A 14,487-nucleotide genomic window follows, 5' to 3' on the forward strand; every position below is an offset into this window, starting at 1 on the left:
ACCGAGCTAAGGATAGTTCGGCCTTCTCTGTGGCTCAGCATAGCCAATGTTATTTCGGTCGTATGGTAGTTCGGCTATGGAGAAAACCATCCCACTTGGTTTAAGCAGTGGGGGAGGGTGTAAAAGGATAAGCATTATCCTTTGGAGTATGAATCCTAGAAGGACTCTACATGGAGAAATACAAGTCCTACCAGGATTGTGCCACGGGAAACTTATAAAAGCCTACAAGCATCACCTTGGAGGAGGTAATTGAACACAATCTTTCTGACAACTTAGAGCTTTGTCTATTTGTCAAGTTTTCTGACTTAGGCATCGGAGAGGTTTCCGGCACACACCCGCCGGCTAGCTCACGTTTGTGCTTTCAGGTGACAAAGCGACGTCGTACGGAGGAGCGTGGACTTGGTCAACAGGATTATACGAGGAGAATTATTTCCTCCCCGTACAATACCGTAAGGCAATTGTTGTCAAACGGAATAATCTCAATAGATTATATAAAATCTAAAGAGAATATTGCGGATCCGTTAACAAAAGGTTTGACAAAAGAGCTAGCGTATAGTTCATCTAAGGGGATGGGATTAAAGCCTATTACATAAGAGTCGTCATAATGGTAACCCTACTTATATGACTGGAGATCCCAAGAACTAAGTTCAAAGGGACAACTAAGTTATGTATGGCTCGCCAGAAATCACCAAGGGATTAAAATTCCTACACATTCCTATGGTGAGAGTGATATCTGCAACATATATTGTATGCAGGGGTATAAGGATAAGCTTTTCTTTTAATGATTACTTATATCTTGATTAAGACATAAAATCAAGATGAGTATAAGGAGATACTCACAATAAGAATCACCTATATGAGTGTTGAACTGGGGCCGGTTCTATGAGAATGAAGAGGCTAAATTCTTTAGAAACACTTATGAAAACCAGGTGCGTTCAAGGCCAAAATGAACACAACAGTGAGAACCACAATGTGTTAGAAGATATTTTGTGTGAAATCTATTGTCTTGGCTTACACAAACGGCTGAACAATTCAAGGCATCGCGTCCATTGGTTAGCCAGTAAGTCCGATAGGTTATCACTAGGGAAGGTTCAAGGCCGAAAACTACCTATCCTGATGCAAGATATTTTCGACTTATACTCTTTCGTTAAGTCTGCATATTGTTGCATTTCCGTTGTCATCAAATTCCATTCATGTGGGGGATTGTTGGAAATAGTTAATTTTTCCTAAGTTAGGTCTATTTTTTAGGTGGGCCCCGAGTGTCGATTTACTCGGGTCAAAGTGGTAACGCGTTCTATGCCGCGTTGTGATTCACGTGGTATATTTGGTTGATCAAAACCATTACCGAGTGAATGGGAAATTGAAGCCAAAGAGTGCTCCATGGAAATGGAGTTTTGGTGGAAATTCCTTAAGGTTGTAAATTGGCTTGTCCCACATTGATTTGGTGGGAAGTTTTGAAAGGGTTTATAAGGCTTAGGGTGAGATACTTGGGGTGTGCCCCAAGGGGTACCCAAGTGTTTTAGAGGGAGAGGTTATGGGCAAAATGGGCTAGACCCATTGGACCCAAAAATCACCACACACGCGCGCGCGCCGCCGCCGCCGTCCGTCCGGTCGGGCGGGCTGGGCTGGGCCTGTGCGTGGTGTGTAGTTGGGTTGGGCTTCTAATCTTTTTGGGCCAAAAACGTTTGAATTTAATTTTATTTTTTATTAAAATAAAATCCATAATTCAAATTAAATTGTTTTGGAATTAGTGTACATCCAAACAGAGCCCTTCCCGGTTTCAAACAGAAATAAACTGTTTTGGAATTAATGCACACCCAAACAGGGCCCTTCCCGTAATTGCTATCTGTTTGAATTCAAAACCCAACAGGTATGATACCTGTTCAATTCAAAACCAAGAGCCACCTTCACATCTATAAATAGGACCACCCTCATTTGGATTTTGTAACTCTAATTTTCGTCCTTCATAATTCTGCAAACTTCCTCTTCATTTTGCTGCATTATTTTCTTGTCAGAGAGAGTATAAACACTTAGTGTGTTCGTAAGGCAAACAATTTGTAGTGCTGCTATTGTTTGTAGTAGATCATTTTATCTTGGGAGATAGACGTCCACATTCTGAAAGCACCGTGGAGAGGACAAATCTGTCTTAAGGACACAGTGTCAAACACTGGACTTGATTAGAAAATAATTCGAAGAAATTAAATCAAGTAAGTTATTTAATTAATTTTTGTGTTACTGTTATTTATTTAAATCAGATTTTAATTTTGTTTTTGTAACAAAATAAAATCTGTTTTTATTTATTTATTTATTATTTCGAGTTTGATTTTTGTAATCAAACCAATTCTCTCTTTTTCTCTGTTTCTTTTATTCTTGTTGTTGTTTTGTACACAACAAAATTTAATCTATTTAAATACAGTGAAGATTGTCCAACAATATATACAAATGTCTAATTTTATTAATACATAAATCATACTCGTATAACAAATGATCAATTTTATTAATAAGTAAATTAATAATTTTTAATGATATAAAAAATATTTTTTAGTTAACCATTTTGTTAATAAATAAATCATTAAGTCAATTAATAATTTTTAATGATATGAGAAATATTTTTCAATAAAAAATTTTGATAATTGATTATTGTAGAGGAGAATATTTATTTTGTTTTGCTTGAGTATCGTGTTAAATTAAAATTTATAACAAACGATAATTGTAATTTATAGTATTATGGGACCGATTCATATTTCAAACAAATTTTATGGGAGTATTTGTAATTTGTTAAAAAATAAAATATTTACGTTTCATAATTGATCAAGAATGTTGCGTAATTAAAAAAAAACCTGTTGCATAATTGACCAAGAATATTTGCGTGATTACGAAAAAAAGCCTTCACTCAATATTTAGGCCACCATTAGTAAATTAATCAAAATGAAAGGATAAAATCGAAAAGGAAAAATGAACTTCAAGCAACGATTCTTATATATATATCAAAATTTTGATATATATATATATATGACACTTAGCTTTTCGTATTTTTGTAGTTTGTTTTTTTTTTGTTTTCAGGCATAGAATTGCGGATAAGGAATTAGAGGTGTGGGAAGTCATTAGTAGGTTTTGGACATTCAAAAAAAGACTAGCACAGTTCTTGGACTAGCATGGGAGTCCTTTTAAAGTTAATTGATTAATCATTAACTATTCTTAATCAATGTTAAACAAGATTTTTATGATAAAAAATGGTCGACAAGAATAATGATATCCACTACCAAACAAAATTATCACTACAACAAAATAGTTCTTTAATGACAAAATCACTTTGTCTCCAATAGTGAAATTTTCGTCACCAAATTGATATGTAACGAAATAATTTCGTCACCACGTTCGTCGTCTGTTGGTCGTCGTTAACCTATTATTGGTATTTGGTGACGAAACATTTTGTCGCTAAATGTTAAATATTTTGTCACTTATAATGTCCATTTCGTCACTAAAATTAAATAAAATTTTATTCTATTTGTTTTGGGTAACGAAATATTTCATCATTAAAAATAGTGATAAAATTTTTAGTAACGAAAATATTCGTCACCAAAAGATGCACAAAAAAAAAAAAAACTTTTAGTGACGAAAATTTTTGTCAAGAAATATTTTAATTTAGTGACGAAATACTAACATGTGTGTCGAAATTATTTGTTGGGATTTGAAAATTTTAGCGACAATTTTTTTCGTCACCAAAAATAAATAAATTTTAAAAATTGTGCACGAGTGGTTATTTGCAATTTATACATATTTTTTTTTCAATAAACAATCCCTATTCATTTTAATAATCTATTCAATAAAATACTTAATACAAATCAATATAAAATTAAACTGTTAATTTTCATAAAACACTACGGGCAAAATACATGTCTCATAATATCAAGAAATTAATATATAACATCCAAATTATAACATTTTTTCAAGTAAAATCAAAAACTATGACAGCATAATCAAAATAACTTGTGCATTTTAATAACTTGTTCAATATTATATCCATTACAAATCATTACAAAAACCTGTTCATTTGCATAAAGCAACAACATCCATCACAATATAATAATCATAACCCACGACAACATAGTCAAAATACGTGTTTGGTAAATCAACAAAAAGTACAACTACACTGTGATGGATACATGTCTGGTAATATCAACAAAAAAGCTCTTGCTATGCAGGTTACCAAATTCGTTCATCTCTAATCTGCCATTTAAAAAAAAAAAAAAAAAGGTTAAGGTAACCATTCACTAAATATGTTAACATGCAACTTAGAAGAGAAAAACTAAAAATTTCGAAGTAAATATCAAACCAAAATTTACCGTGCTTATTCTGTAAATTTTTACAACTTACGTTAGTACCTCCTAAGGTATTCATGATGTTTCCTGGGCCATTTAAGAACTATTTCAAGATTTTACTCCCTAACAGCCTATTTTCAAAACTAAATGTTTTCCAACCGAGAGTTCTATGATTGTTCTATAAGTTTTCACAACTTATGTTGATCCCTCCCAAGGTGTTCATGATAATTTCTAGACCTTTTCGCAGCTATTTAATGATTTTGCCCCTCAATGTCTTATAAGTGTTGGAAATTTACAAATTTCAAAATAGTTTTTAAATTGGGAGTCTCGTACTTGCTCTATAAGTTTTCATAATTTACATTGGTTTCTCTTGAAGTGTTCATGATGTTTCCCGAGCCTTGTTGTTCATATTTCACTATTTTGTCTCTCAATGACCTATTTTCAAGCTTAAAATGTTATAAAAATACATAATTTAAAGTAGTTTTCAAACTAGAAGTCACGTGCTTGTTCTGTAAGTTTGCACAACTTATGTTGCTCTGTCTCAAGGTATTTGTGATGTTTCCCAAGTCTTTACATGCATATTTTACTATTTTCTCAAGGCCTTTCATGCCTAAATGTCAAAAGTAATTTTTTATTCTACCCTAGTTGAAGAAGAAATTTTCTACTAAATTAACATATAAATATAATATACTAACCAAGAAGCTTGTCGATCAGAATCTGATGAGTAAAATATAAGTGGACAAAGCACATGAATGAATAATGTCAATCAACTAATTCCAAACAAGTTTCATACTGTATGTAACAGAAACTTGACTATTTTTTTAATGGAATTTTTTTTAAATGTATAAATTAATTTGAAACAAGCACAAGTCATCAATTGATATATGTTGAACTACTTCAGCATAAATTTAAAGAAATGATTTAGGAAAATTAAAAATCTTTTAATAAATTTTGAGTTACATAATTTTGATAACGGTCCCAAATACATGTTTTTAAGTAATGACATTTCGGTTATGTTTGGTTAGAGGATTTGATGAGAGAAATGAAAAGAGAAGAGGAAATTCAATCCCACAATCCCACTTTTTGTTTAAATGTTTGGTTAGAGGATTTGATGAGAGAAATGAAAAGAGAAGAGGAAATTCAATCCCACAATCCCACTTTTTGTTTGGTTATAATGGAAAACACAAGGAAAAAGCAAGTGAGAAAAATGCAATCTCAATTTTTGTCTTTTGAGTTCACGTGAGCTCTTTTCTTTCTCCAAATCCCAACTCAACCAAAATAGCTTAGAATTTGAATCCTAGTTCTTTCTCCTTTTCTTCCTAATTTCTCCTTTTTTTCATTCTTCTCTTTTCATTTTACTCATCAAATTCTCTAACCAAATACAGTCTTAATATATAGAAGACATAGAATTGCAAATGAAAAAGGCAGAAGCATGGTCGGCTTAACTCTCCACAAGGCGTAAGGCAAAATTTTAATGAGAGGCCTTTTGTATTTAAATATAAGTTTAAATTATATTAATTTGTTTTATATGGTAATTAATTAAGTTAAATATATTTTTCTTGTGAATACTTGTCACTCAAAATTTGAGAGTTTATTTTACGATTTGTTAAGGGTTAAAAAAAAAGCTATATATATATATATATATATCAAATGTCATAAGCTAACCCATAAGTAGAATTTAAAAAAAGAAAAATGAACATTAAACCTATAGAACCTATTCCAATTAGGTAGAGAAATTTTTTTTGCCAAATGGCCCTTCTTAAAATATAGATTGTTGTTGTGTGCTGTTGTGATGGCTTTGGTGTCGCTTTGATATTTGTTTGTCTTGATCTTTGAAAAGAGAGGATAGTTTGTGTGGGAAGCTTGAGCTCAAGGAGTGGGGTTTATGAATCTGTCCCTAGTTGTTTCCTGCTGCTAAAGGGTAGTATTAGACTTGGGGTGTTTATTTTGGGTGTATTTTGTTTCCTTATTCTTGGCTGGTTGATTGGATCCGCTCCAATCATGAGTGTTGTGCTAGCATATGATTGAGTTACCTCTTTGGTGCCAACCTAGTTGAAATTGTTGAGCGTAATTATGATACTTGTTGCACCTCCCTTCTTTACTGGTGTAAGTTCTCCATTGTAAATTTTTTTTCATCAATAAAGTTTCTCTTTTGCTGATAAAAAAAAAAAAAAAAGCAAACAAACGATTGGATGCTTTTCAAAATATGTAGTTTCCTTTTTCAATGTGGACTGGCCATTCTTAAAAAAAAAAAATAGACAATAAAAATGTAAAGAATTACCACCTGATGCAAACACTTTTACACAAAAACCACCAAGACTTTTGCAAGCACTACAAAAATCACTAAGCAATGCAGTTGAAACAAATGTATAGAATGCAAAGAACAAGAAAAAGTACACAAATTAACAATGAAGAAGTAAAGAGTTGAGGAATCAAAGTATATCAATTGCTTTCTAGGTTGTTTTGCGAAGTGTTTTTTACTATTTAAAATAAAAATATCTTCATTTCGAAACATGTCTAATGCAATGATTCCACCTCACAATTTAAGCAGTTGAGAGTTCATTCAACTCCTTACCTCTCACCTGAAGCATTTTCAAAAGATGAGGCAAATGCTCCGGTGGTTGAGTTGCAGCTACATCTTTGATAAATGACACATGGTCTGCATTTTCAAAAGCACAAAGCAAGGTTTTCATTAATAATTAGTACCAGGGTATTCACAAATGAAATCTTAGCAGTAGTTATAGAAGTTTATGTCTTCATTTTTTTTGAATGTAAGAGAGTATATATACATCTGTATCCTAACTAAGCTAACATAACAACTACTAACCACATTCTAATTAACAATGTAGTAAAACTGTAACAATTATCATTCTACTAACCGCAACAGCACCCGCAACAGCACCCGCTGTCTTCATCGCCTCTTCCCTCTCTCTTCTTCTTTTTATTGATGAGTACAAATTACAACATAACTTTAGTAAAACAAAGCAAAGCAACAAGCCACAAAGCCGGACCAAGAAGCCCATTATGCCCAGTAGTAGGTGTTCACTCTGTCTCTTTCTTTCAATTGCTCTGCTATTTGTAATCGATTGGGAGAATGTAGAGAGTGGTTGGTTTCTAAAAATATTGAGAGGAATCAGAGAAATTAGTGGCAGAGGTAGAAAATTATATATATACTGCTCATCTGTGGCAGAGCCAGAAAATTAAATCAGAGGAAGTACTTATTAATTACAATATCAAAAAATTTTACAAAAATATTTCGTGCAAGTTTTTACTATTGATTTTGAAAAACATCAACAAAAAAAATATTATTTGTAACAAGTGTATCATGGACAATATAAAAAAAATGAATATAAGTCTTAAAATAAATTATGTAATGAATTTTTTTTTTTATACAAAATTTGATTAAAAATTTAATATAATGGTAATATTACGTCATCATTGATATATGCTATCACCAACTAAGAGTACTTAAACACATAAAGAGTGAACCTCATATGTCAAATGTAACTAACAATCCAATAAATTTCATATATCTTTATAATGAGATTACTTATACTTGCATGTCAATAATAATGGCATCACAGCTATATTCAAAAACTTTCATAGATAGTATGGTTTATAATAGTCTCCTCATTTTCAATTAAAACAACTATTATTATTCTCATAATTTTTAAAATGTCATTGACATTTCACTCTAATAATATTTTTATAATTTTTTTATTTAAATTTTTTTTTTTTTTTATGTTTACAAACTTTTTTTAAAAAAAATATTAAAATCCAAGGGGCACGTGACCCTGGGCCTTCACTCCCGCCCTCACTGCCACTTATGTATGCCCTATAGAGTCAATAATATATATATATATATATAATTAAAAGAGAAAAGAGGTTGTTGTTCAGGTCCATGAAATTTATTACAGGTCTTGTTTCGATTATTTGAATTGTTTATTTTATCGAGTTTTTTATGTATATTATACACAAAAAATTAAGTCGATCCGATAATCATAACATATTTAATTTATCGCATTTGTCTCTAAAAAAATAGACGGCAAGTATATTTTTTAAAATAGACACATTAATTTTTTTAATAACAAATGCGATAAATTAAATAAATTATGATTATTGAATTGACCTAATTTTTTGTGTGCATAATATATACGAAAAACCCAATAAAATGAACGATTTAGATCATCGAAATGGGACTCGTGGTAAATCTCATGAGCCCGGACAGCAGCCTCCAGTCCAGATTTGGACTGAAGGGAAGCCTTTCCCTAATTAAAAAATGGACAAACATATATCTAGTGGTTGTTTGGCATGTGCTATTTTAGCACATGCTATTTTAACACATTATCATATTTAGGTCACAATCATTTTATTTAAGTTACATAATTTCTCTATTATATCACTTCAAACCCAATCCGTATATTTTACGTTTTTTCATAAAAAATAAAAAATAATATATACTAATCTAACATTTCCCAAACAACTTCCTAGACATTGGCCCTGTTTGGTACAGCTTTTTTTTAACTTATTTCAGCTTTCAGCTTAATTTAAGTTATTTTGATGTATTTGGTTTAGCTTAACAATACAGCTTATAGCTTTTTGTAAGTCAGAAATTAGCTTATTCTTTGAGTTGAGCAGGAGAAGCTTAATTTATAAGTCAGAAATCAGCTTATGTTTATAGTTATAAGCTATAAGCTGTTAAGGTATAAACTATAAGCACTTTCCCACAGCTCTACCAAACAGGGCCATTATAAAAGACTAGTGCAGTTTTGGATCAGTAATTCTACATGCTTATAAATTTTACTTTGAATCTATAAACTTTAATATGTGGTTCAAATTTATTCTATATATAGATCCTACACTATACTCATCTAATCTTAATCACACATTTCCATTCTTGGCAAAATTCTTTACACGTTCACTGATTTTAAATTGGAAGACTTACGGGCATATCTTAATAGTTTAACTTAGGCCTCATTTGGAAAGAGGTTTTTTTAGTAATTTTTTGATTTTTTAACTAAAATATGATGTAAAAAAATTATGGGTAAATTACATTGACACCCCTTGAGGGTCCCCACTTCCTGACGTTATGAAAATTACATTCTCACCCTTGTGGTTAATAGTTTCATTTCACAAACTCTCCTACTTATATAAAAGATAACAATTCCTAATAAAAAACCGAGGAAATTACATTTTAAAAAAAAAGTAAAGAAAAGGAGAAAAAAAAAAAAAGAGAAAGTAAAGCAAAGCAAAAAAAGAGAGAGTGCATGAGTTTAATGTTTTCATTCCGTATAAATAATTACAATGATAGGCGGTTTAGTGTAATTTTCCAAACGTTATGGGGTGATATGTATTAAACCCAAACTTCAGGGGGTATAAGTATAATTTACCCAAAAATTATTATGTTTTTTATGATTTTTTAATTTTTTAATTTTTTTACGAAAATATGTGCCAAAAAAAAAGAGAAAATGAAATCTTTGACTTTTAAGTATAAGTTGTTGGTTTTTTTATTTTTTTTAGTGACATTTTGACTTTTAGGTTAAAAAGTGATGTTGCCAAACAAGGTCTTAATAAATCATGTAGAAAAATAAGCAATGTTTTCATCAAACGTTGATAAAAAAATTACAGCTTACTTGGTTTGCTTTTCAAAATCTATTTTCAAATTCGTTATTAAAAAATGTCACTAATAATTAATTTTAAAAAATTATCATAAAAAAATTACTAATAAAAATTAAATCTTAATATTGCCTATTTAATTGCCAGTCTTGTTAAAGTATCGTTTACTTATCAAAGCAGAGCAGCACTACTGAATTTTTTTTTTTTTGTTTTTTTTGGACAGGAGGACCAATAATCCTCACACACATGGCAATTTCGGACTAGGTGGAGGGTGTGGTCAATAACTCTACAAGTAGGAAATGAACGGTTCAGATCAACTTGATTTTTTACAAGTATGATATACTCAATAAATCTTAAAAAGTGAATAATTCAGATCATCAAAATTGGATCCAAAAGTGAACCCAATAACTCCACAAGTAGGAAATGACTGAGAAAACTTAAGGAGCGGATCTTGATTCCTTTCAAATGAATCAAGATCACCTACTTGAATTCTCTCCTTTACTTCCTACTTGCAAGTTATTGGGCTCATTTTGGGGCCTAATTTCAATGATCCGAACCGTTCATTTTTTAAGATTTATTGATTATATCATACCTGTAAAAAATCAAGTTGATCGGATATTAGAAAGTATGAAATCGGAAAACTGTTTATTAAATTTTTTTAAAAAATAGTTTTTAGTTTGATGATCCGAACATGAAGTTTTTGATATTTGATCAACTTGATTTTTTACAGATATGATATACTCAATAAATCTTAAAATGTGAACAGTTTAGATCATCAAAATTGGATCCAAAAGTGAACCCAATAACTCTACAAGTAGGAAATGAAGGAGAAAACTCAAGGAGCGGATCTTGATTCCTTTCAAATGAATCAAGATCCTCTACTTGAATTCTCTCCTTTACTTCCTACTTGCAAGTCTATTGGCTCATTTTGGGGCCTAATTTCAATGATCCGAACCGTTCATTTTTTAAGATTTATTGAGTATATCATACCTGTAAAAAAATCAAGTTGATCGGATATTAGAAAGTATGTGATCGGAAAAATGTTTATTAAATTTTTTTAAAAAATAGTTTTTAGTTTGATGATCCGAACATGAAGTTTTTTATATTCGATCAACTTGATCTTTTACAGATATGATATACTCAATAAATCTTAAAATGTAAGCGATTCAAATCATCAAAATTTGATCCAAAAGTGAATCTAATAACTCTACAAATAGGAAATGAAGGAGAAAACTCAAGGAGCGGATCTTGATTCCTTTCAAATAGCTCACACCCCCCCCCCCCAACTTTCCACCGACACCACTAATTGATGAGAGTGACTCCTAGGGCCATTTCTATGTAATTAGAGAAAAAAATATTGAGAATTTATAATGTCAACTTAATTTTGGTATGAATTTGAATCTCACTCAAATTAAATTTGATTTATATATATAGAGAAATGCTTTAGACCATTAATTAGTGGTGGTTCTAATGATATGGTAGTGGGTCCACCCACTGCCACAGTGTGTTTATGCCTTGTTGTTGTTGTTGTTGTTTTTTTTTTTTTTTTTTTTTTTTTCAATCGTCACCTCACTAGTGGTGGGATTAGTAATGGCAAATTAGTGGTCAATAGCATTGCTCATATATATATATATATATATATATATATTAGTTTACACATGCTCGTGCAACGCACGAGTTATTATTACAGTATGTTTAAGTTGTGTATTTTGATAATTTTTTAAAAATTAAAATATTATTTTATAAAATTGAATAGAATAAATCATTAGATATATGATAGAATTATGTGGTATGATATGTTTTAATTTGTTATACACCCAATAATATCTACTCCAATTCTATTATCATATTATTTTAGGTGAATTTATGAGTCTTTAACATTTTCCGAATTTATAAAAAAAAAAATTATGGTGTGTAGCCTTGTTCAATAGATATATGAAACAAATATTAAGATAATTCTCTCATCTAAAAAAATCTATTAAGCTAAGTCACCGAACTAATAAAGAAGCAGAAAAACATACATATATATATACAAATGTCTAATTTTATTAATACATAAATCATACTCGTATAACAAATGATCAATTTTATTAATAAGTAAATTAACAATTTTTAATGATATAAAAAATATTTTTTTAGTTAACCATTTTGTTAATAAATAAATCATTAAGTCAATTAACAATTTTTAATGATATGAGAAATATTTTTCAATAAAAAATTTTGATAATTTATTATTGTAGAGGAGAATATTTATTTTGTTTTGCTTGAGTATCGTGTTAAATTAAAATTTATAACAAACGATAATTGTAATTTATAGTATTATAGGACCGATTCATATTTCAAAGAAATTTTATGGGCGTATTTGTAATTTGTTAAAAAATAAAATATTTACATTTCACAATTGATCAAGAATGTTGCGTAATTAAGAAAAAACCTGATGCATAATTGACCAAGAATATTTGCGTAATTACGAAAAAAGCCTTCACTCAACATATAGGCCACCATTAGTAAATTAATCAAAATGAAAAGATAAAATCGAAAAGGAAAAATGAACTTCCAGCAACGATTCTTATATATATTGTGGGGATGTATTTTCTGAATACCAACACGTGGCATGGTGATGCCGACGTGTCAGCCGAGGTGCCACGTGTCTTGGTAGTTATGCCGAGGTTACCCAGGCAAGGCCGAGGTGATCTCCGAAGATATCGGAATCCGAGATAAGCGGATAAAGGACAAGAGTCCTAGAGTAAAGAGAAGACTTTGCTAAAGATAAGGATAAAACTCTTAGGGAGTTTATCTTTATCTCTTGAAGAGTCCAAAGTCAGTATTGAATTGGAGTCCATAGAAGTCAAGCTTCTAGTAGGACTTGGATTGAGTAAACTATAAAAGAGATGCACCCCCGTGGGTCTAAGGTACGCAGTTTTATGCTTTTGATACTCAAGCTTGTGAGTTTAGCACTTGATTATCTTTGAGAGATATACTGACTTGATCGTCGGAGTGCCCCCGGGTGGAAGAGCCACCGCCGGAGCCTTTTTCTTTCTATTACAGTTTTGCTAAAGCCATCTATTCTGCCGGTGCTCTTCAGCTGATTACTAGGCGGGCAGTGTGGTCAGATTTCCACCCACACAATTTGGCGCCGTCTGTGGGAATCTTAGAAGAATAGATGGCCAGTAACGGACAGAAGGAAAACATTGGGGGCGACACTCCTGCTAGGAGTGGCAGACCAATTGACCTTGATGTTGAAGGAGACAACCACAATGCAGAAACTCATGACCAAGGCCACGTCGAGAAAGACGTCGGCGAGGAGGGTAACACTTCAAAGAAGACATACCAAAGCCAGTACTATAACGAAGATAACCTTCAGGTATGGAGGGATAGGTACCTACGGAGGGATGAGGAAGTAAAAGACTTGGCAAACAAGTTGGCGGACCTACAGTCGGTCGTCAACTTCATGATGCAAAATAATGTCATGCAGCCACCATACCCGCTGCAGGACACACCGATGCCAGCAACCAATGCCCAGAAGGGAGGAAGAACAACAATCCCCCAAGTCCCTCAGCACACCAGGAGCGGAAGGCACTCTCACCGACCTTCCAGGGAAGGCGGACGAGAGGAGCCGAGACGAGAAGAGTCCCGAAAAACGTATCACACGAAGGATCCAAAGCCCAAAGAACATCGCCATGTTCAAGGGCAGGCACTTTGCTTTGACACAACACATGGAGAGAGATCAAAACGAGCCCACCACGAGGCCGAAAGTAGTGTGCCGAAAAGATTGAAATCAAAAGATAGCCGAGCTCCAGGAAGGAGTAAAGAAGATTTGAGAGATTACCTCAAGAGGAGGCAACAGAATGTTGAAGCCGAGGTAACTTCCCCAGTTAAGCCGATGACACCATTCTCGGTGGAACTAGACAAATTTGAAGCGCCAAAGAGATTCAGTATGCCGAGGTTCCAAATTTATGATGGTAAGTCAGATCCCAACTTTCATGTTGGACTATACCTGAACTCAATGGCATTATATAGTGGGAACGAGCCATTGCTCTGCAAAGTATTCCCTCATCCTTTGGGGAAATTGCATCCGATTGGTTCCATAAACTATCGAAGGGAAGTGTAAAGACATGGGAAGGCCTGGCCGAGATGTTTGTGGCCAGGTTTGTAACGAACAAACTACAGCCCTTGAGGGTCGACGCCCTGATGGCTTTAAGAATCACCAAGGAAGAAGGCCTTAGGGCCTACACGAAGAGGTACTACGAGGTGTTCAATCGAATACCCGAATGCAACCAAGAAGTGGCGGTCGTGTCTTTCAAGAACGGCCTGAAAGATGACTGCCCACTACGGAAGTCTTTGGCAAAAACATTGCCGAAAAGCATGGAGGAACTCATGGCGAGAGTCGAGGAGTACGCCAGAGCCGAGGAAGATACGTCAGGAAACAAAGAGATGAAGCAGGAAAAGAGAAATGGCTCGCCGAAACGAGGCCGAGGTAACAACGGGCCGACCAAACAAGAAGCAGAATTGAAGGGTAAACAGGCAGTGACGACGGTGTTCCGAATCC

General features: G+C 32.7%; 1 long non-coding RNA gene across 1 annotated transcript in view; it reads right to left on the reverse strand.

Moving 5' to 3' along the window:
- LOC145791371 (uncharacterized) overlaps positions 1-7,445 on the reverse strand; it is a 30,550-nt gene extending 23,105 nt beyond the window's left edge. Inside the window, exon 1 of the long non-coding RNA XR_014331133.1 lies at positions 7,213-7,445. This is a non-coding gene — a long non-coding RNA (uncharacterized LOC145791371). The remainder of the gene's footprint in view (positions 1-7,212) is intronic.
- Positions 7,446-14,487: the final 7,042 nt, after the last annotated feature.

Source organism: Camellia sinensis, chromosome 1 (assembly GCF_055761805.1).
Source record: "Camellia sinensis isolate YWXY chromosome 1, ASM5576180v1, whole genome shotgun sequence".
NCBI classification, from domain to species: domain Eukaryota; kingdom Viridiplantae; phylum Streptophyta; class Magnoliopsida; order Ericales; family Theaceae; genus Camellia; species Camellia sinensis.